Source organism: Eptesicus fuscus, chromosome 19 (assembly GCF_027574615.1).
Source record: "Eptesicus fuscus isolate TK198812 chromosome 19, DD_ASM_mEF_20220401, whole genome shotgun sequence".
NCBI classification, from domain to species: Eukaryota; Metazoa; Chordata; class Mammalia; order Chiroptera; family Vespertilionidae; genus Eptesicus; species Eptesicus fuscus.
The window spans coordinates 4,530,279-4,554,618 of NC_072491.1; the positions used below are offsets into that span (position 1 = coordinate 4,530,279).

The window sequence follows — 24,340 nt, forward strand, 5'->3', positions numbered from 1 at the left end:
CAAACCTGGTGAGGTCACAGTGACTGGAGAGAGCCGAGGGTTCTCATTTCTGGCATTTCCTGAACAACATGGAGAGAGAATTGCTGCCACATTCTGATAAGCTGAACCACTGTTTAATCACAACTGAACGAGAGACTACAAGCAAGAACCACCAACGAATCCCAGACAACCCACAGAAATGTGAGAGAGAATGGTCAATTGATATTGGTAGCCTCTAGGTACCAGGGTGATGGTGACCAATGTTAGTAGGTGACCAACTCTTCCCTTTTGCCTGTGTTTTAAGGTTTTCTCAGGATGCAGAGCTTTGCGTGCTAAAACCTGGACGGTGTCAGGCAAACCTGGATGATTTGTTATTAATAGATAACTAGAACAGGCTTGGCTGGCATGGCTCAGTGGTTGAGCATTTACCTATGAACCAGGAGGTCACGGTTTGGTTTTTCCTGGTGGGGGCACATGCATGGGTTTCTGGCTTGATCCCCAGTTGGGTGTGCAGAAGGCAGCCAATCAATGATTCTCTCTCATCATTGATGTTTCTATCTCTCTCTCCCTCTCCCTTCCTCTCTGAAATAAAAAAATATATATTTTTTAAAAAGATAACTAGAACAGACCCAGCGAAGTTAAGGAATCATCCCATTGATTATCACTATTGCATGGTGATTAAGAGGTAGAGACTGGCGGGGGCGGGGTGGGGGGAGGGGGACCTGCTGTGTGGACTGCAATACTTATTATGCTATCCTTCCTGAGGGTCAAATCAGAATGTTACACTGACTAAACCTTGGATGCCTTTAAAATTCTATGTGTCTCCTGGTCCCGTGTGAGAGAACACGATGCAATTTCCTTCTCCCAACTCCTCTGCTCTTAGCTGGAAAGTCTCACCTTTAGGGAAGTGGCTGGGCAGTCCTGTTCCTCGCCTGGACGAGGTGACATTCCTGCGACATCATGCACACCGTTTGTGATGATCATTTTTGCAATTATTTTATGAAAATCTATTTTGCCTGCTGGATTGCGAGTTCACTATTGAATACCGAGTGCCCAGCACAGTGTTCTCTACCTGGAAAATGTCACGTAAACATTGGTTAACGTAATAAATTCCTTAGAACTCTATGTACTGATTTTAAATTTACTTTCAAATGTGAGAGAATTGATTATGATGCTGGTGAATGTCAACACCGTATTTCAGGATTGATGTAGTTTGATTTTTTTATCTTCCACTGCAGGCGAGATAGATGGGAAAGCATAAATTGGTCAATTTCCACTTCATCTTTGGAATACAGACTCAAAAGGAAGGAATAAAAAAAAAAATCCTCATGATATTTGAGCATGTCCAAGGAAAATTATATATGAAAACATATTTAAATTGAGCATTTGAAATGGCCATGCTCACAAAGCCCTTCTGTTTCTGTTATGTTTTGCAATTTCAACAAAATTGTTTTTTTTAAAGTTCTAACATGTTTATCTTAAAGTGTGTGACATATTTTGGGTGACCTGCTTTCTGATAGAAGTATTGAACTCCGGGTATATCCAATTATCTCAAATCCTGTTTGTAACACCAGAATCTCAAGAAAATCAGAAGGAAAAGAAGCAGTTCCCAGGCCAAAAAAACCCAAGACTCTTGCTATCTTGACACCAAGAAAACCCATTGGCTTATTGCCTCACTGAGAATCACGAATCTCATTAAACTAAGCAATTTTAAATGACTTAATTAAAGAACATTTTTAAAATTGAGTAACAAAATAGACGGATGAATCTGAATAGGTTAGAAAATTGAGTTGGGAAGATAATGGTGAGCCAGTCTCTTTTTGGCTGGGATTATGTGAAGTTTAACAAGCATTGCCTTTGTCTTTCTGTGCCTGACGAGGTAATTGTTTACCGAAATAGAGACTCTGTGTTCCAATTATGTTGATTCTTTGAATGCAATCATATTGCTCTGGGGTCCTAAGGTGTCATCTAGAATCTCTCACCATATCTGACAGATGGGGCATTGAGCCCAAGTACGGACAGAGCTGAAAGGATCTTTTTCCAGAGAGTTCCAGAAAGCTCTAGAGAGTTAATGGCACTGCCGAAACTAAAAGCCAGGCTAATCAGTTTTCCATTCAGTATTTTTCAGTTGGTTTACTGGTGTCTATGTGTTTGTGTTTTTGAAGATGTGTAGAGAGGAAGGGAGGGGAGAAAGAGGACTGAAAAAATGTATTTCTTTTCAGGGTTACTATTTTGCATCCTTATTTACATGTGTGAGGCCATATTTTGTTCCCAATATTTCAGCCCATTTTTTAACTTTCTGTGGTGATGAAAGCACCCAGCGTCATGGCCTAAGAGCACAAGCTCTAGGCACACAGATATGAACTCAAATACTCTCTCCACTGGAATAAGTTTAAAAACTCTCTGGAATTCAGTTTCCGCATTGGGTGAAAGAATAACACCTACACTTACGGATGTTGAGAAAGATCAAAGGCGCTGCTGTGTGTATATTGTCTACCCACTGCTTGACGGTTAGTAAATGTTAACTGAATGGTGCTGATTCATATGTAAGATGATAGTATTTCCCCTCGCCCTGCTCTTGTCAGCACTTACTAGTAGGATGCAGCCACACATTCCCTTCCCACCCAGATATTAACATGTACCTCAGTGCTCCCCAACCCCAGCGGCTTGTCAGAGACGAGCACTGGCTGTCACTTTGATCCGCTGTTCTTTTCAGAGTGCTTTCATGGTGGCAGGTTGTTTTCTGAATGTGTCACAAAAACGCTTAATAATAGATGCTAATCCTTCAGGCGCTCTTGCTAGTTGCAATGTCTCACCGCTTGCATTCGAAAGATACAGTTCCTTTTAGATGCGCTAAACACGCTTACTTAAAGCCCCCTTTCACCAGCTGAGTGTTTGACCTTGAAAATGAAAGGTCAACCAAAAGAAAGGCTGTATATAGGTATGTATTTATATGTGCAGACAGGTATATATAATGACATGATAGATAGATAGATAGATACATACATACATACATACATACATACATACATACATAGACATACATGTAGGCCCACATTTAATTATCCAAAACATGAAATTATACCATAAAGTTTTTAAATTTATCTCTCTGTCTGTCTCTCTATCTGTCTCTGTCTCTGTCTCTCTCCAATCAGGTCTCTATAAAAAGCATGAACCTCCTCTGCCAAGTCCTGCCTCGTTACTAAAAACAATCGGACATGTCCTAATAGTTAACTTCTAAATCATGTGATCAAATTTCTATAGGTTAGCAAAAACCACATGATAGTCCTAAACATCTGGCACATAAATAAGAAATCATTTAATTTAACTAAAAGGACACTTGTTAGAACAGGAATTCTATTAAATGTCCATCAAAACCAGAGATTTGCCTAAGGTGAGTTCTGTCCTTGTTCTTGAGCCCAAATCTGCTCTTCAACCTCAGATTTAGCCTTTAGAGGGCAGTGTGACCAAATTGTCACTTTGTTTCTTCCATCCCTGAACCTATATGATGGTCTGGAAAAGAATAATAACTGCATGAAAAAGCACAGAAAGAAAACTATATGTGAGCTGTCCTGGAAAGCAGATGTAAAGGTTGAGCTTTAGTGTAAGACTAACTCTGTCTAGAAGCAATAGCACCTCATTGTGGCAGGTAGATGCAATGTTAACAACTCCTGGCCAGTGATAGCATCACAATTATTAGAATTTTCATCTGTAGATAACTGTGGTGAGGTACAGTCTGAGAGCAAGTCATTGCAGGATCAAGGACCTGCTGTATTAATCCATACAAAGACAATGGCGATTGAAGAATTATAAGTGTGGTACAAGGGAGGTAATACCCTTGGCATGATCACTGATAAATGATAGACAAGGTACAGATGAGAATCACCAATGACCTTCTCTCCTTACCTTCCTCGGAAGGACTATTCTAAGGCAGTGTGTTTCTACTGGGCCTGATTGGAGGAGTCCTGTATGAGCAAATACTCGATTATACATTTGTATTGAGTCGTGACTAGCTCATAGATACACCCATTTGTGTTTGCTTTCTACCTTCTTCCTTGCTCACCTTACATTTCTCTCAGTCTCACTCGTCTAAATCGTAGTTCCCAATAAAGCATTAGTATTTAGAATGTTCAGGAGGCTCTGTTTTCCAGAACACCTAGATGAAGTCAGTGTCTTCTTTAATGAGCTTCACAGGAAGAGTTTTATTCAATAAAAATTTTCACCACCGGCCACTAAATCTTTAAGTTCATGACTTGTGAGAATACAAACATACACTTAAATCACTTAAAATCAGAACAGAAAGCAAGCTTAAAAAACTTGGCAATGACATTTAGCCTAAGATGGCAAACAAAGGAAAAAAAAATCTCATTCCACAATTGAACCTAAAGAAAGTAAGTAACTGATTCAGTCTTGGGAAGTATAGTAGAGGAACATAAAAATCCACCTGATATCTGACAGGGCTGGAACGGTACCATTCATTAACTTTTACAGATAAAAATATCACAATTTTAAAAGATTGCTAAATGTTAACAATGAAGTTATTTTCACTCACATTTGGTTTTAAAGGAGTATTTGCTTTTTAAAGCCAATTCCAGATTTAATTTTGTAACCCGTAAGATGAGGCGGTCACCCCAGGCTCTAGCCTTGGCCCAGGCATGATGGTGACTGTTGTCCTCAGCCAGGACTGTACTGTGATGCCAGTGGTCCTAGCGGGCCACCTCTGGACTTTTTTTTTGTTGTTGCTTGTTTTGTTAATCCTCACTCAAGGATATTTTTCTACTGATTTTTAGAGAGAGTGGGGGGGGGGGGGGGGGAGGGAGGGAGAGAGAGAGAGAGAGAGAGAGAGATATCAGTGTGAAAGAGACACATAGATTGGTTGCTTCTCCATGGGCCCCAACCAGGGCCAGGGATCAAGCCTGCAACTGAGGTGCGTGCCCTTGACCAGAATCGAACCTGGGACCCTTCAGTCCACAGGCCGATGCTCTATCCACTGAGCCAAACAGGCTAGGGCTAGACACCTTTTATGTGAGAGAGAAACTCATTTGTTGAAACCTATGTAATTTGCTGCTTTTCTGCGTTGTACAACTCAACCAAATTGCACTTGATAGAGTTTGCTTCTGTGCTGTGCTCTGAGGTTAGAAACCAGAATTTAATCTATTGGGCGACCGTATATCATCTCTGTTGAGTTCTGACAGTGAGATGAATTAGCATAAGACCTATTTCCCTTCATTTACTCTCAAGAACTCAGAATTCCTGTCCCAGAGAGACTTGGAAATTTTTCAAAGAAAGTGGCAACTTGGAGCCTTCAGAAAACAACCCTGCTACCACTAGCCACCGAAGAAGATTGCTTTGGTTTCCATTTGGTTTAGCAAATTTAATAGAAGATGCATTCTTTTACCTTTCGTAACGGTCACCTCTCTGGTGTTGTCAGTTTTCGAGGAAAGAGAGTTTTTTATGTTCAATTGGTAATGACATTGAAGCTTATGTCCTGCAGGACCTAGTTCCGAGTTGGTATGTTCGGATAAACTAGCTCCTTAGAGGTAGCAAGTGCACAAATAGCACAGGAGAGACCCGGCAGTACTGGACAATGGACAGATGAAGCCATGGTCCCAGGATCTCAGCACATCTGCTGCCTCTCAGCGGGGGTCAGCCATCAGGGCACGCCTGAAGGGGGCCAAGCACCTGGAGCCCCATTCCATGTCTCTGCTCCCAGCTGCCTTGCTAAGCATGGCAATCATTATCATCCCCGAGTGGCCAGACCTGCCACATCTCAGGCTGCTCCGAAAGCTTGCTGGATGCTGTAATCTTGGCCCCGGTGAAGGGCAGCATACATTTCAATTAAGTTGTGCCCAGAAATCCCCCTGAACAACGCCACAGAGGCAGCGAGTCTAGAGGACTTGGAGTTGGGTGACTTGAGTTCAAATCCTAGACTATTCACCTACTGGTTTTGTGAGCCTGGGTAAGGCACGTAGCTGTTACGAGTCTCTGTCTCTTAAGCTATGAATGGCGCAGATTCGCTTAATAGTCAATGAGCACCTGCTAAGAGCTAGAGGCTGGGTTAGGAAGAGTCCAAAAAAGATAAAACTCGTTTCCTGCCTCAAAGGAGCTCATACTGTGGATTAATGAAGAAGGAAGAGTCCATGGGGGGTGTTAGCTTTCCTCATAGGGTTGTTGAAGGAGTTCAATGAGATGACATAGATAGAAGCACTTTTAAGCCAAAATACTCAACAAATGTACAACAAAAACACTCAACAAATGCTACAGCTCTTGAAATTCTATGTCATTTATGTGCCCTACATTTGCATGAGCACAGAATACTCACAGAACGTCTGGAGAGGTGCTCAAGGGATATACAGTGTTGACGGCCTCTGCAAAGCAAAAAGAAAGATGGGAAGACTTATGAGGTCTGCATGACCTGTTGACACGAATACAATTAGCATTAAAATTCAAAGAGTAACAATGGAATTCCAGTAATGCAGAGCACGAGGCCCCATCGGGGAGCCCTGCTCTATGCAGGTGTGTGAATTGGAATTCAGGGTGATCATGAACAATGACCAGGCCTCTGATAACTAGTAATTACACCCCAGAGTCAGGGAACAAGTAAACAGTTCGAGGAGATCGGCGCTTTCAGGTGGAACTTGTATGCATATAAGCATAACCCATGGACACAGACAATGGGGGGAGGCCTGGGTTGGGGGGGGGGGCGTGTAGAAATGGACTAGGAGCAGTCAGTGGGCAAAAAAGAGGACATATGTAATACTTTCAACAATAAAGAATTTTTTTATAAAAAGAAAACAGTTCCAAGAAGCTCTTTATGACCTTTTTAAAGTCTTTCTGCCTTCAGCACATTGAATGGGGGAAATAAATGTATCTTGCACATCTGCTGTGCGTATTCAGTGAATTAATTCACAAGGAAGTGTTTCATAAGCCACACAGAATCATACAAATCAGGACTTCATGATAAAGCCGTTGTCCTTGGTAATCCTGGGATCGTCATCTCCTGCTTGAGGAGGTGAGGAGGAAGGAAGCTCCTCCCCCCCCCCCCCCCCCCCCCCCCCCCCCGCCTGTCTATATTATGGCGGCTCTGATGTGAGGCTCCCTCCAGCCCCGCCCACTTGCAGTGGGCCTGATGCAGAGCCCCTGGCGCTGCTGCTGCCACTGAGGCAGGAACCTCCCTTGAAGAAGAGAAGCCGCTTTTTCATTCCCAGGGGAAAGGGAGGCCTGCGCTGGGCGGAGAATCCAGGCTATTGAATAGGATAATTGTCGTTCTTGTTTTTCCTTTCTGCACTTTCCTCTGATCCCAACCTTCTGAGATGTTTGTATATATCGGGCGAGGCAAGGAACCTACTGGGGTCTCCTTGGTGTGGCTGCAAAATGGCCCTCAAAACTCATCCATGGAAGTCCGCCAACCTTAGACGGTCACCTCCACCGGCCCGAAGTATTTCTATGTGTGCAGAGCGGCGGGGGAGAGATGGCTTCCATTACGTGGAGGACTCTCACGTGGAAAGGAGATCAGATGTGTTCCGTGTAGCCCTTAGGGCTGGAAAAGGATCGATGGGTGCAAGTTTAGTGAGACGCGTTCCGATCAATGCCGGAGTACAGTGGGCTGCGAAGTACTGGGGCTACAAAGGTAAAACACATGCTCTCCGTTCCCAAGGAGCTCAGGCTGGAGCAGGAGAGATGAACGCTACATATGTATATGTCAACAAATACATACAAAATGATAGGATGATTTCCATACTACAGCGCTATGCAAGGTTCCTGCGCACATCCCCATAAGAACAGTGACCAGTATAACACAAAATACCACCTGCTCTGCCTTCAAACATGATGGGCATTCTGGATTTCCAAAATCCAACTGCCTCTCAGCTCAACTGTTGCCAGTCTGGTCTAAGACACTCTAATCTTATCTCCTGGATTACTAAGTAGCTTGCTGATCCCCAAAGTCTTGCCCAATGTTTATTAACACAGCCTTCAAAGAAATGCTGTGCAAACATACAGGTAGGAATTTTATGCCTAGCCATACTGGGGGACCTGATACAGATCAAAGCCTCTTGCTGGACAAAATATATGAAGTCACTGCTTCGGGAGGTCACTCGTTTGCTCAAAACCCTCCAAGGGCTCCCCATTTCAATCAGTGTAACAGTCCTTAGGATGGTCTATGAAATTTTGCAAATGTGGCTCCTTCGTATTTCTCCATTCTCTCCTTGTGAACTCTGACTTACTCACTCTGACCAGCCACACTGGCCTCTCGGCTATTCGCCAAACTCGGTAGGCACTTTCTGTCTTGGGAATTTGCAGCTTCTATTCCTTTGGCACAGAATGCTCTTCCATGCTCTCAGTGAAGTCTTTCCGGATTCCTTAGTTAAAACTGGTTCTTCCAGCCTGTGGCATTCCACACATCATTTCTACTTTCCATTTCTCTCTAGTGTTTATGATAATATAACATCCTCTATAGCTTGCTCACTGACTTCACCTCTTGTTTTTACCACTAGAATGTAAGTCCCATGAGAGCAAGGAATTTGTTTGCTTTTATCACTCGGAACGGTACCTGGCAAATAGCAAGTGCTAAGTCATATTTATTCATGTGTAAATAAATGGATGTGATTTACTTTAGCAAAACCGATTTCTCAGTGTGGTGAGTACAGTTCATTTGTAGTCACCATTCCCAAGGGGAATTAACACAGATTTAAGAATACATATGCTATAATTTCTACTTAAATGTCACCTCCACAATGTCGCTTTCCTTAATGTCACATCTAAAATAACATGCTCATCACTCAGTATCCCGTCACCTGCTTTAGATTTGTTTATAGCACTTACAATTATTTTATATTTTGTCACATGTTGGTTTGCCTATATACACTCCATCTTCTTTACTAAAGTGTCATATTTATGAGGACAGAAATTATGTCAATTTTGCTCACTGTTATCCCAATACTGGTACACATATCTTGCCCTGCTTAGGAAAAACTAAAATCAAATAAATGCATTTGTTTTTAAAGTGATCAATAACAAAACCTTTTAATTAATGGCAGAGTAGTAATGTGGTATCATGAAATTTTCCACAGATGATATTTATAAAAGCTGTATAATTAAAAATAACTAGTTAATAAGACCAGAAATATTCCAAAATATCTAGGAGTCTTTGAAGTGTTTAATTTCAGAAAAATGCAAATGTCAGGTGTAAGGATTGTGAGCTTGGGGCTTTCTGGCAGGAGACAACTATCCAAGCGCTTTGATTACAGCTTCGGGAACACAGCCTTATTGGCGAGAGGGGGCAGAGATAAACTGTGAGGGCTGTAAAAAGCAGATGGCAATTTGAAGGGGGAATCCTTGCAGAGAGAGAACAAAAGGAATAAGAACCAAAATATGATGATAAACTCAGGCGAAATGCTTGGATGCCATTTAATTTATGATTGTCCAGAGCAGACCCAGGGGACTGGTGTATAAAATGAAGACAAAGCCAAGGAGACAGGTAGAGGTATATGAGGTCTAACATGTGTGTTTGCTGCATTTTGCTTTGAATGCATTCCCCAAATCTGAACAGCTCAGGTGGAAAAAAAAAAAATTGAAGCTTCACAGGTTTGAAGTGTCAGAGGACAAAGCCTTAACCCAGCAGAAGAGCTGAAAGTTCTGAAGGATTTCCTATAAGCAAGGTTCCCCCATTGCTGCCCAGCTCTTTGGATGAGTGTCAAATGATGCATTACCTACTTCTTATCTTCGGCACTTTGCTCAAGCACCTACTCCTTCACAAAAACACATCTTCTGTCCCTATCCTGTGAAATTGCATCCATTTTAAAAATGTCCTCTAGGTTATGAGGCACATGAAGGTAGGGTCTGTATCTATTATGTTCACTGCTGATGCTTTAGAGCAGTGGTTCTCAACCTCTCTAATGCCGCGACCCTTTAATACAGTTCCTCATGTTGTGGTGACCCCAACCATAAAATTATTTTCGTTGCTACTTCATAACTGTAATTTTGCTACTGTTATGAATTGTAATGTAAATATCTGTGTTTTCCGATGGTCTTAGGCTCTACAGCAGCGGTTCTCAACCTGTGGGTTGCGACTCACAGGTTGAGAACCGCAAGCAGGGTTGCCTAAGACCATTGGAAAACACAGATATTTACATTATGTTTCATGTCCTCAACAACTATAAACTTACTTTTGTAGGGAAAAGGTTATTTTCAAAGGTTGTTCATAGGGGCCGATGAGAAGTGTTGAGAGGTCTTTTCTGATATGGGTACATTTGTCTAGCTGCACCAGCTGTGGCTAATTCACTCTTGTTTCCAGGGATTGACTTCCGAGCTCACGTAATGAATAGTTACAGTGGCTCTAATGACAGCACTTCCTGGACTCGATGAATGCCCAGCAGGAAGCTCTTGAACATGGCAAGGGGCAAATACCAGATGGCCAAAGTCAAAGAGGTGCTTGCACCAATGTCACCACAAATTGCCCATTATTTAGACAAAAACCATCATCGACATCCTACAGTGCCAAAGAGGACACTAACAACTGGATTCGTGACTCTAAGGTATGTATGTGTGCACCAGGTTGACTTGGGAATTGTGGTGTGTGGTTAATGACCATGGGCTAAGGGAAGGTCCTTGGGTAGAGAAAAAATGTCAACTTACCAGCCTATGACTTTGGAAACTCACTTATGTACATTGAGTCTCTGTTTGTTCAACTATCCAATAGTGATACAGCTGATTTTTCAATCAACTGTGAAGGATAAAATGAAATGAAGGCCAACTGTTGGTATTAATATGTGTGTGCCCATACACATGCATTCACACAGATGCACTTCATGTTTTATAAAGTAATATTTAAGTATTTTATCTTTAATTAAGAGTAAAAAATGATTGAAGACATATAAGAAGATATAAAATATCTTAAGAAGGTATACAAGGAGGTATAGAGCATAATAAAGTCAACATCCATGCATCTACCAGCTACTCTTCAATAGAGAGGAGCCTTCTGTATTCATCACACGAATTGCCTCCTTCTTCTCCCCTCAACAGAAGAAATAGATATCTTGAATTTGGTGTTAATCTATCCCTTGGGTTTCTTCATAATTTACAACTGCTTTGATTACTCTTGAGCTCTATAAATTGCATCATACTGGACGTATTATGCAATTTGCTTTTCTTGCTGCTAATTCTGAGTGAGGTTCTTCCATATGGATGCATAGAACTTGGCTTACTCACTTTCACTCCTACATCCTGGTCTTTTAAGTGAATATATAACAATTTATATACAGTCTCTACTGGTGGACATTTAGAATGTTTCCAGTTTTTTTCCCTCTTGAATACTTATGTGAATTTACTAGATTTTGCCAAAGTGTTTCTTACACCAGTTGTAGCACTTTATATACCCACAAGCCAAGCTGTGGATGAGAGTTCCTTTTGTTCCACGTCTTTGCCAAATCTTGGTTTGGTCATATACACACTGCTTAACAGATATGTTGGATATGGAATAATCTCCCATTGTAGTTTTAATTTACATTTCCCTAATTACCAGTAAAATTGTGAAGTAAAGCATTCTTTTTACATATACTTATAGGGCATTTGTGATTTCTTTTCTACAGGTTACCAATTCTAACCTTACTATTAAAGAAAAAACTGAACAATTAAACAAACAAACAAACAAATAAATAAATAAATGTAACAAACAAACAAACAAAAAACCCCACAACACAACTAAATACTATTTTTGTTGTTTTTTCTTATACACTGCTCCCTGCAGCTTCTAAAAGTGAGTTCGTCCAACCTTAGCGCCATAGACTGCTATCTCATGGTCACAAGATGGCTGCAGCACCTCCAGCATAGCACCAGGCAATCAGAGAACCTCTTGTTTCAGAAAATAAAATGACACTTTCTTAGAAACCCTCAGAATATCTTTGTTTAAAGCTCAGTGGCCAAAACTATGTCATATGCCACAAATTTAAATGAGACAAAATCAAAGAACTCTCAGTAAGAGAGGAGGGGTGCAAAGCTATTGATTATGCAATCAGCAGCATCTGCCATAAAATCACTTCTGTATTTTGTTTCTTGTTTTTATTTTTATTTTTTTGGGGTCTCTTTTTATTGCTCTGTAGAGGTTCATGATATCTTATGAATTCAAATTCCTTGTTGGTTACTTATGTTATAAATATTCTTTAATCAATAATATATTCATCAACAAATCATTTCAAGAGATATAAAAACACTTGATAAGATTAAGCAAATGCACAATAAATTTATACTTTGATACTTAATACTCAATGAGGTGGGGTCTTCAGGAGGTAATTAAGTCATGAGGGTGGAACCCTCATGAATGGAATTAGTGCCCTTGTTAAAGAGACCCCCGAGAGCCCACTCAGTCCTTATCCCATGTGAGGAGACAGCTAGAAGACCAGAAGATGAACAAACAGGAAGTGGGCACTCACTAGACATTGAACCTGCCAGTGCCTTGACCTTCCCAACCTCCAGAATGGTGAGAAAGACATTTCTGCTGTTTTTAAGCCACCCAATTTATGGTATTTTGTGATAATAGACTGACTGGACTAAGACAAGGATGAAAGGTAATTTTAGCCTGAGCACAAGCAAGTAAGAAGGGATCTAGGAAGTGGTCATGAGAAGCAGAATGAGCATTCCGTTTGCAGGCGTATTTTTAAATGTTGCAAAAGTAATATGAACCAAGTGGGACAGGGCAGGGCCAGCAGTGTGTGCACAGGAAGGAAGGAAAGCTGGGTTGGCCATTTATTGCCAGGGATCTGCTCCTCCAACCTGGACCGACTGGTATGGAAGCACCTGTGCCCCACAAGCTGGCAGCAGACATGGAGCCAACCACAACCAAAGCAGAGTCCCGTGAATTCACGTTTAACTTTCCGGAACCAGCATGTCGGGTTTAATTGATTCAGGCCTCTGTTCAAGTGTCCTCTTTATAATAAGGACTTTCCTGACCACCTATTTACAATAATGTCCCCTGATCAATCTCTGTCCCTTCTATCCTCTTTATTTTTCATCTTAGTCCCTATTCCCACTGGGCAAATGTGCCTATTTGCTTTGGTTCACGGCATCAGTGCTAGAATAGTGCCTAAAAGTGCACTAACATGTCCACTTTTTGTAATTAGAATGAAATTATTTTAAAGTTGTGCCTCTGACTCACTCAGAGCACATTCTCTTTGTCAAAAGTTGGGCTATTTTCTGAAAATCTCTAAACTGATATCTCTCTGCAGCTGTACTGCAAACAGACTAGTCATCCCCACCCCCCAGTTAGACAACAGAACTACAGCAGACAGCTCAGATCCCACCCCCAGGTAGACAACAGAACTACCACAGACAGCTCAGGTCCCACCCCAAGTTAGACAACAGAACTACCACAGACAGCTCAGATACCACCCCCAGGTAGACAACAGAACTACAGCAGACAGCTCAGATCCCACCCCCAGGTAGACAACAGAACTACAGCAGACAGCTCAGATCCCACCCCAAGTTAGACAACAGAACTACAGTAGACAGCTCAGGTCCCACCCCCAGGTAGACAACAGAACTACAGCAGACAGCTCAGGTCCCACCCCCAGGTAGACAACAGAACTACCACAGACAGCTCAGGTCCCACCCCCAGGTAGACAACAGAACTACCACAGACAGTTCAGATTCCACCCCAAGTTAGACAACAGAACTACAGCAGACAGCTCAGATCCCACCCCCAGGTAGACAACAGAACTACAGCAGACAGCTCAGATCCCACCCCAAGTTAGACAACAGAACTACAGCAGACAGCTCAGATCCCACCCCAAGTTAGACAACAGAACTACAGTAGACAGCTCAGGTCCCACCCCCAGGTAGACAACAGAACTACAGCAGACAGCTCAGGTCCCACCCCAAGTTAGACAACAGAACTACCACAGACAGCTCAGGTCCCACCCCCAGGTAGACAACAGAACTACCACAGACAGCTCAGATCCCACCCTCCAGTTAGACAACAGAACTACCACAGACAGCTCAGGTCCCACCCCCAGGTAGACAACAGAACTACAGCAGACAGCTCAGATCCCACCTTCCAGTTAGACAACAGAACTACCACAGACAGCTCAGATCCCACCCCAAGTTAGACAACAGAACTACCACAGACAGCTCAGGTCCCACCCCCAGGTAGACAACAGAACTACCACAGACAGCTCAGGTCCCACCCCCAGGTAGACAACAGAACTACCACAGACAGCTCAGGTCCCACCCCCAGGTAGACAACAGAACTACCACAGACAGCTCAGGTCCCACCCCAAGTTAGACAACAGAACTACAGCAGACAGCTCAGGTCCCACCCCCAGGTAGACAACAGAACTACCACAGACAGCTCAGGTCCCACCCCCAGGTAGACAACAGAACTACAGCAGACAGCTCAGATCCCACCCCAAGTTAGACAACAGAACTACAGCAGACAGCTCAGATCCCACCCCAAGTTAGACAACAGAACTACAGCAGACAGCTCAGGTCCCACCCCCAGGTAGACAACAGAACTACCACAGACAGCTCAGGTCCCACCCCCAGGTAGACAACAGAACTACCACAGACAGCTCAGATCCCACCCCAAGTTAGACAACAGAACTACCACAGACAGCTCAGGTCCCACCCCAAGTTAGACAACAGAACTACAGCAGACAGCTCAGGTCCCACCCCCAGGTAGACAACAGAACTACCACAGACAGCTCAGGTCCCACCCCCAGGTAGACAACAGAACTACAGCAGACAGCTCAGGTCCCACCCCAAGTTAGACAACAGAACTACAGCAGACAGCTCAGATCCCACCCCAAGTTAGACAACAGAACTACAGCAGACAGCTCAGGTCCCACCCCCAGGTAGACAACAGAACTACCACAGACAGCTCAGGTCCCACCCCCAGGTAGACAACAGAACTACAGCAGACAGCTCAGATCCCACCCCAAGTTAGACAACAGAACTACAGCAGACAGCTCAGATCCCACCCCAAGTTAGACAACAGAACTACCACAGACAGCTCAGGTCCCACCCCCAGGTAGACAACAGAACTACAGCAGACAGCTCAGGTCCCACCCCAAGTTAGACAACAGAACTACCACAGACAGCTCAGATACCACCCTCCAGTTAGACAACAGAACTACCACAGACAGCTCAGGTCCCACCCCAAGTTAGACAACAGAACTACAGCAGACAGCTCAGGTCCCACCCCCAGGTAGACAACAGAACTACCACAGACAGCTCAGATCCCACCCTCCAGTTAGACAACAGAACTACCACAGACAGCTCAGGTCCCACCCCAAGTTAGACAACAGAACTACCACAGACAGCTCAGGTCCCACCCCCAGGTAGACAACAGAACTACCACAGACAGCTCAGGTCCCACCCTCCAGTTAGACAACAGAACTACCACAGACAGCTCAGATCCCACCCTCCAGTTAGACAACAGAACTACCACAGACAGCTCAGATCCCACCCCAAGTTAGACAACAGAACTACCACAGACAGCTCAGGTCCCACCCCCAGGTAGACAACAGAACTACCACAGACAGTTCAGGTCCCACCCCCAGGTAGACAACAGAACTACCACAGACAGCTCAGGTCCCACCCCCAGGTAGACAACAGAACTACCACAGACAGCTCAGGTCCCACCCCCAGGTAGACAACAGAACTACCACAGACAGCTCAGATCCCACCCCCAGGTAGACAACAGAACTACCACAGACAGCTCAGATCCCACCCCCAGGTAGACAACAGAACTACCACAGACAGCTCAGATCCCACCCCCAGGTAGACAACAGAACTACAGCAGACAGCTCAGATCCCACCCCCAGGTAGACAACAGAACTACCACAGACAGCTCAGATCCCACCCCCAGGTAGACAACAGAACTACCACAGACAGCTCAGATCCCACCCCCAGGTAGACAACAGAACTACAGCAGACAGCTCAGATCCCACCCCCAGGTAGACAACAGAACTACAGCAGACAGCTCAGGTCCCACCCCCAGGTAGACAACAGAACTACAGCAGACAGCTCAGATCCCACCCCAAGTTAGACAACAGAACTACAGCAGACAGCTCAGGTCCCACCCCCAGGTAGACAACAGAACTACAGCAGAAAGCTCAGGTCCCACCAGGAACTTCGGGCATTACTCACACAGCACGTACTTTAATTAAAAGCCCTTACAAAGTAGCCAAGCAACCCTTTCTTGAAAATTCACTTTTCAAGAAATATTTATATTTTTCCCCTTTGTAATCTGATCCAATTAAGCATGTGGGGATGGAAAGCAATAAAACCTACGACCAAGATTACATTTAAATTTGCCAGTGAAGACCTGAACCCTAGCAAAACTGCACAGGAACATGCAGATGAGATGCCCTAAGGTTGGTGCTCATAATAAACCAATTAACAGGTTTTGAAACTTGTCAACCTACAGTCTTCAGGGGAAGTGAAGAAACACATCTTGAAAGCTGCAGAAATGGGCAAATTGGGCAGGGCCATGTCAAACTTCCCACTCTAGCTAAGAATATTTCTCTGTGGTCTACAAAAGTGAAAAAGGCACAACGCAGACAAAATCAACTGTCTGATTTTAGATTCAGCTTTTGAAAATGATGAATAATTTATTAAGGTAAAATAAGAAAAGAAAAAGAAATTGGCAGCAAAGTCTCAACAAATACCCAAAGAAAGAATACCCTTGGGGCAACATTCTCTAACCATAATGAAATACACTGCCAGAAAGCTACCTTTGAAAACATAAACAATGAAAAAGCACTTGAAAATGATTTATTGGTACAAAAAGTACTCTACTAGAAAACACAAATGTTTACAAGTAATTATAAATAAGTGAAATGAAGAATTAAATACCAAAACTTGTGGGATTAGCTAAAGTTTAGAGAAAATGTATAGTATAAATGCATATATAGGAAAATTTAAAAGATGTGACTATTGTACACAAGTTAAAATGAAAAGCAACAATAGAGACAAAATAAAGCCAAAGAAAGTACCAGAAAGGAAAGAAAACAATAAACAGAAAATAATTATAAAGGAAACAAATATAAGAGGTGAACAAGCAAAAAAAAAGAGGGAGAAGTAACAAACAGTATTCGAAATTAAAGTACAGGAAATGAAGTCTATAGCTAGCTTTGCTCTACTTCTTTAGAGCAGGTAAAGGAAAGTAGATTAGAGCTTGCAAAGAAATAAGAAAAATTTTGAGTAATGAATTAAAAAACTAGATTGCTGTCTCTTAGAAGCTCAGTAGGGGTGGCAGTATTTGGAGACTGAGTGAGAGGTTGGCGGAAAAGTGAGCTCAGCACCAGCACCTGCTGTCCAGGGCTCACAGATTCCAAGTAAGATGCCTTCTTGCTTGATGACCAGGAAATGCAGTCTCAGGATTAGAAATACATGTCATTTAATCAACCCTTTGGCTAAAGTCTATGACATTTTTATAAGAATCTATAGATCTAACAGCATCACTCCAATCTCCACATGACGTTTCCTCTGTTCAGAGGTCCATCTCCAAACTTCTCCTCTCTAAAAGGACACGAGTCATATTGGATTAGGGACCACGATACTCCAATAGGACCCCATCTAACTAATTACATCTGCAATGACTTTATTTTCAAAGAAGGTCATATTCCGAAGAACTGGTGGTTAGGACTTCAACACGTGAACTTCAGAGGGACACACTTCAACATGTAACAACATGTATATTCTTCCTTATATATCTGAAGAGTCATTCTTACTTAGGCATCCCTTCCTGTATTATTATTTTTTTGACCACCGATGTCATTGTTGGGAGCCTTATAACATAACAGCTAAGATGATGGGCTCTGGTCCAGACAGCCTGGGTTCTAAACCAACCTCCACAATTCACCAGCTCTGTCAAGCTACTTGGCACATTTCTTTCCACCTCTATTCTCAGCTTCATCATCTATAAACTTGGGGCAACAATGGTATGGATTATTGTGAGGAATAAAAGAGTTAGGAATTTAAGCACCTGGCACAGAGTGAGATCTGAATGTTTTCTTATTCCTATAAACCCACCTCCCACCTTGCATTCAGGTGGGGTTTTCATTTATAAAGCATGTTCCCACATCTAATATCATTTTATCAACACAGGATTCTGTGAGTTAGGCCAGGACTTTTTTTTTTAAATATATATATTTTATTGATTTCAGAGAGAGGAAGGGAGAGGGAAAGAGAGAGACATCAATGATTAGAGAGAATCATTTATCGGCTGCCTCCTGCACACCTCACACTGGGAATCAAGCCCACAACCCAGGTATGTACCCTGACCAGGAATGGAACCGTGACCTCCTGGTTCATAGTTCAATGCTCAACCACTGAGCCACACTGGCTGGGCTCAGCCAGGACTTTTAATCCTCATTTCCAGTGCATGGATGCACAAAGTTGCAGAAAAACATGGTGCCTGTTGGAGAAAACCAAGTAGGCAATGGAAATGGTACTAGAACCCAGGGGATGTGATTGCTAGCCTGTTGTGTTCAATTGACACCAGGCTGTGTGGTGGTTAGATTAAATTTAAATTTAAATTTAAATGGTAAGATTCCAAGAAAAAAACCCCAGTTGGCATGACATGAAGCAAATGCTTAATTCCCGTCAAAACTTGAGCTGAGCCCCGCCTGTGTGGATCAGTGATTGTCAACCCATGAACCATGAGGTCACTGTTCAATTCCCCCTCAGGACACATACCTGGGTTGCAAGCTCGATCCCCACTAGGGGGCATGCAGGAAGCAGCCAATTGATGATTTGCTCTCATCATTGATGTTTCTATCCCTCTCTCCTCCTCCCTTCCTCTCTCTGAAATTTTTTTAAGCTGAGCGAATACCATGACATTATCACGTGTTTTAGACGAGTGCTATCTTATCTTTTCTTCAGAAATGCAATCTGTCTTTTTAGGCTCTGTGGCAGTTCTATTAAATTTGTCTCTACTATGTTATTTCTGAAACCCTTTGAAGGGGATGATTGCAAATTCCACGGGTTGCTCAGGCCTTCTGGAAATGATGGGGTGAAAAGTGATGACATTATGTTAGCTTTTGAAATTTCACCCAGAAATGAGAAGAGTCCTTTATGCTTTCTCTCTCTCTCTCTCAGGCTTTCAACATGGACAACGTCAAGTGGCTGAGTTGGAAATTGTGCTGCATATGCAATTAGAACCCCTGTGGAGGCCACGGAATCCAATTACAGTTGCAAAGTCATATAACAATATGAGGGCCTATCCTGATGAAAACAAGATTTCACTAAGTTCACTGAAGATGGAGGTGGAATAATGCTGAGGTGTGAACTTCTCAATTATGCATCCAGTTCCAAGGAAAGAGGGGCCTCTGTGAGATACTTGTGAATTTTCTCGCTCTGGAAATATTGAATGTGAATCCTCTCAGATTCCTGGAGGATACAGTTCTAAACGTGAATAAATAAGAAGGAATGACTGCATTATGGGTTTTCTGTCAAGGTAACCTTCTTGTCACTTTTAAAATATATATTTTTATTGATTTCAGAAAGGAAGGGAGAGGGAGAGAGAGATAGAAGCATCAATGATGAGAGAGAATCATCAATTGGCTACCTCCTGCACACCCTCTACTAGGGATTGAGCCCACAACCTGGGCATGTTCTCCAACCGGGAATCGAACCATGACCTCCTGGCTCATAGGTCGACTCTCAACCACTGAGCCCCACTGGCTGGGCGTCCTTGCCTTCTCAAAGCTTCTAGAGAATGGGTCAGAACACAGATTAGTCTGCAATTACAAGGCAGCGGGAGAAAGTATGGTATCAGAAAGGAAACTGACTTTGGGAGTGTGGGATCCAAATTGTAGTTTTGCCTGTGGGGGAAATGGAAGGAAGTGGCATGCTCCGGGCACAGGGGAGAGATTTTGTTTGAATTAGTACACCTGTTTCTTCCCTTCTTTGCAATTTCTGTTTTTCCCCCATTACAGTGTGCTGCTCTGGGGCAACTGCCTCACTTATCTCACTGTCTTCGATCTATAGTGACTTCTTTGCAAAGTAAGGAAAATCAGCGAAGTGAGAGTCAACAGTCTCCGAGTGATGCGGTCAGTGGAAACGGAGAGGCCGCAGCAGGCTGGACATTGCAACCTCTGGGAGCTGTTTCTCCATCCGCACATCCTGTGACTCACGCTCTGTTATCACTCGCATGGCCTTTCATTCATTTAATACCCATCATGGCCTGAGTGTTTAAGGCGATGCATCCAATGAGATAGGCAGTTGCAACAGCTCCGAGAGACACAGAGGCCCTGCTTTAGTAATCAGGTCAAGTCACTGTCGCTCTTAAAGGGTTCCGAGTGCCTTTCGGCAGCTCCTTCAGTTCCCTCTGCTTGTTTGCGGCCTGTACTATCTCACTAGCTCACCACATGTTGTGTGAAATTTCAAAATATTCCAGAGCCTGACTCTGTGCCAATCATATCTATTTTAATACATGAAGAAGATCTTCCTCTAGTGTAAGCATTTGATTTACTTATTGGGGGCAATGGGCTCTTTTGAGACTATCATACAAGTAGTATGCCCTTCCCCCAGACAAACTGCTTTTTGTGTTGCTATGCACGGAGTCGTGGATCGCTGAGGCCGACCATGAACTTCTTAGTGCCCGTGGACTCATATTAAGTATCGTGATTTTTAAGAACCCTGAACTCTTTACATCAGCCATCCAGCTCCATACTGGAAAGGGCCTTTTCGTTAACACCTGGTGCCACGTAATGGGTTGAGGCCTGCCTTCTAGCTCTGGCCAGATGCCCCAAGGATATCACTCCAGCTGCTATCTGAGGTCTCCCAGAACCCTGATTCCTGAAACCCTGGAGGCTACCCTATCCAACTGAAAATCTCACATATGTTGTGCATGTCATAGATGATAGATAGACAGATGATTGATATATAGATGCTTGATAAATGATAGATGATAGGTAGGTAAATGATAGATGGATGATTGATAGATGATAGATCAATGATAGATAGATTATTGATAGATGACAGGTAGGTAGATGATAGATAGATATATCTTTTGTTCCAAAATGATCTACCATAAATAAAAAACATCAGCTCCCATCTGCCTTATAATGTTCAAAACAATAACACAAATTATTCAGCTACAGAGAGAAGGGCTACTGTGGTTCCCGGCCCCATTAAAAAGGGGTGAGCTGAATTTTTCACTTCCCAGAAGGGAGGGAGGAATGGAAGTGAGTAAAGCCAGGCAAAAAGATGCAGGAAATGATGAGAAAATCTTTGTATTTCCCAAAAGTCCTCGATTCATGTCTCTGGATTGGGTGGGTGAAATGGATACCAGACTGCCAGGAGGTTCCTGGGGTGCCTGTGGCTGCCCCACAAGCCCCAGCTGGTAGTATAACCAAGTCATTCCCCCAATAGTCAGGGTGATGTCGCTATGACATCCCTGTGGCACCGAACTGCAATGAGTACAAAGGGAGAGTCTTGGGAGCACAGCAGGCCACGAACCTCCTGACCCGCGAGTTGCATGCAGCCGTCTTGCCCCTTTCTTTAAACTCCTCATCATGTAACCATGCATCACATTCAAATTGTGAACTCTATATTTCATATTGTGATGAGGTTTTCCTATTACTAATAGGTACCCCATTGACCGTCATAACCATGTAACATGTAGCAGGTCCTTAACTAGTTCTTCCATTTATTTCAGGCTTCATGATCCTCACTCTTGGTCTAGAATTTGGATCAAGGAGCTGAGGCTCTGAAGGTCAAGTGCCTTTTCCAAGGTCACACACATCAGGCAGTCCCAGTTCTGCGATTTAAACCCACATCTGCCTGACTGCAGAGACCACGGAGCTTTTCTCTTCACACTGTTCCGCGTGCTACCCCCACTGTCACTTTTTTTGGACAGGAAGTGATTCTCTAAGTCCTCATTCTGGTCATGTAGTAAGGGCTCAAGAAACATTGATGGAACTGAATTTGAGTTGCAGAATGAATACCCCCATTTCGTAGCTGGGCTGCTGGCGAAATCCCACACTGGGCAGTAGCAGCAGATCCCTGCTCTCCTGGGGGGAAGCCTCAGATTTGGCTTCCCAGGGTCTCTGGGAGCCTGGTCTCAGGGCGTCTGCAGCGTGGGCACCTTTATAAGGCAGCCTGCAAAACCCTGGGGGGGGGGGGCGGTGTACAGAGCTAAAAATGGCTATTGAAGGAGGCAATCCTGAGCTCTGAGCGTTTAATTACTTATGCCAAAACAAAAGAGCCCGTTTAATAGGATAATTGCCCATGAAAGGGAATTAAATGCAATCAAAAGAAAAATTGAAGCCACAATATTCCCTTGCCTTCTGGAGGTGCAAAGCTAATTGTTTTGCATCGGAAGCTCCATTTGGGGTGTTTCATCCCAACTAATTTTTCAAGTTAGTTGACACTGCAGATACTCATGTTCACTACGTGGGAAGTCAGATCCCCCTAATTCTGGCTTTCAGAGTTGATCTGTGTAACTTAATGCAGCGCTGGGGTTGAAAATGTCGACATCAGGCAGAGGATAGAAAAAAGACAATGTGAATGGCTGTAGTTCATGCGTCACAAACCAGTTGGATGGTGCTGTCAAAAACCACCTTGGTGATAGTACGTTTCTAAAGGGAAGTCGCCTTTAGAGCAAGGAGTACTGGCGAGTGGGAATGGTCCCCCAGAACAAGCAGGTGACAGGCATGCAGTGTTTCAAATGATAACACCCAGGGTCAGCATGGTTGTGGGGGACAGTCCCTCTCACTGAAATGGATGTGGGCTGCTATGACATTTCAGGATACCCTGAAAACACACACACACACACACACACACACACACACATACACACACACACACTAGGGCCTTAGAAGTATATGTGTTCTGTGACAAAACTCCACAGTCATAGAAATGTCTGCCACACAAAGAGTGGTCTGAGTGCAGCAAATATATTATTGCTATAGTATTGCTTTATATTTGAGCTATTGGAAGTTATATACATTCATTTTATAAATGGGCATTAGCTAAATATAGCATTCACAGGGGCATGATGAAATTTTAGATCATTATTTATTGACTTGTCTCTTCCATATGGTTATTGAGTTGTTTGGGGAGAGAAAGGAAATTAAATGGAGATTATGGAAACCGGGCTGATAAAATCAGTGCATAAATGCCTTTTTCCAAATTGTGCCAGGGGCCAGAATGTTGCTTAACTCCCTTTATGTGCTGGGGATCATGTGCCAAGAAAGGCTTCTTAGGTTTCTGCTGATTGATCTACAAAGTATTCTATTTTTATTTTTTTAAATCCTCACCTGAGGATATTTTTCCATAGATTTTTAGGGAGAGGGAAAGACAGAGAGAAATATCAGAGTGAGAGAAACACATTGATTGCTTGCCTCCTGCCTGAGCCCTGACCAGGGCCTAGGCCAGGGAGGTGCCTGCAATCAAGGTATACGCCCTTGACTAGAATCGAACCCGGGATTCTTCAGTCCGCAGGCCGATGCTCTATCCCCTAAGCCAAATCAGGCAGGGCTACAAAGTATTCTAAAAAAAATCCCAGGTCAATAGGGCCCCAGCCACTGAGGGTCTAGGTCATAGTAACAATAACACATTTCACGTGTTTGTTGTAGGGGACCACAGAGCTTTCCAGTGTAGGTAGCCTCAAGCATTTATTTAAATGAGGCATGCGGCCCAGTGGCCACGAGCATGAGTTTGATGTCTGGAATGTTGGCTAGATGGGCCCAAGACACATAAGAGAGCTTTAGGATACAGAAATAAGTGATGAATAAAGCTGTGAGTGTAGGACACACATAGAGTGAGAAAGTGAGAGGGCCTGGAACAGAGGCCCAGTGCATGGACTCTATGTACAGGGTGGACATTGGCCACTGGCATCTCAGCCAGCAAAGGCAACGGACTAGAACCAACTGGTGGCATAGAAAGAAGGAACAAAGTTAGAATTAAGGAAAGAAAATTCCAAGTCGGACGAGAGGAGTCAACCTGTAGAAAGGAGAGGTCAAGGTTAGCTGAGGACTGAAATGCATTTATCATCTCCAGCCATCAGAAATTACAGGTGACTGACCTAAAGGTATTTTAGGGGACAATGAAGGGGGTGACCAGATTGGAATGGTCAAGAAGCATGAGATCAGGAAGAGGGTTTTTCAGGTTTGATCATACAGGGAAGGGAGCAGATAAAGGAACGGCGGAAGGGGAATAAGAAGCTGCTGGAGGTTGCAGCCCTGCCTTCTTTCTTTGTCTAACCCAGGGAGAGGATTTTAAGATGTTTAAATGTTATTGGAAGGAGCCAGTTTATCAAGGGAAGAGGGGGTAATGGGATGCACCCCAGAAGATGGAGTGGAGTGGGGGTGCGGGCCATGACGCACATGTGGGGGAATCACTATCTGATGGGAGGAAA

At 43.4% G+C, this 24,340-nt stretch overlaps 2 long non-coding RNA genes across 2 annotated transcripts in view; one reads left to right on the plus strand and one right to left on the minus strand.

Moving 5' to 3' along the window:
* The first annotated feature begins 95 nt into the window (after positions 1–95).
* Positions 96–19,403, plus strand: LOC129147235 (uncharacterized). The gene is made up of 3 exons (XR_008554598.1): positions 96–180; positions 10,274–10,514; positions 19,075–19,403. It is a non-coding gene; the product is annotated as an uncharacterized LOC129147235 (long non-coding RNA).
* LOC114228973 (uncharacterized) overlaps positions 6,302–24,340 on the minus strand; it is a 331,688-nt gene continuing 313,649 nt past the window's right edge. Inside the window, exon 3 of the long non-coding RNA XR_008554601.1 lies at positions 6,302–6,347. This is a non-coding gene — a long non-coding RNA (uncharacterized LOC114228973). The remainder of the gene's footprint in view (positions 6,348–24,340) is intronic.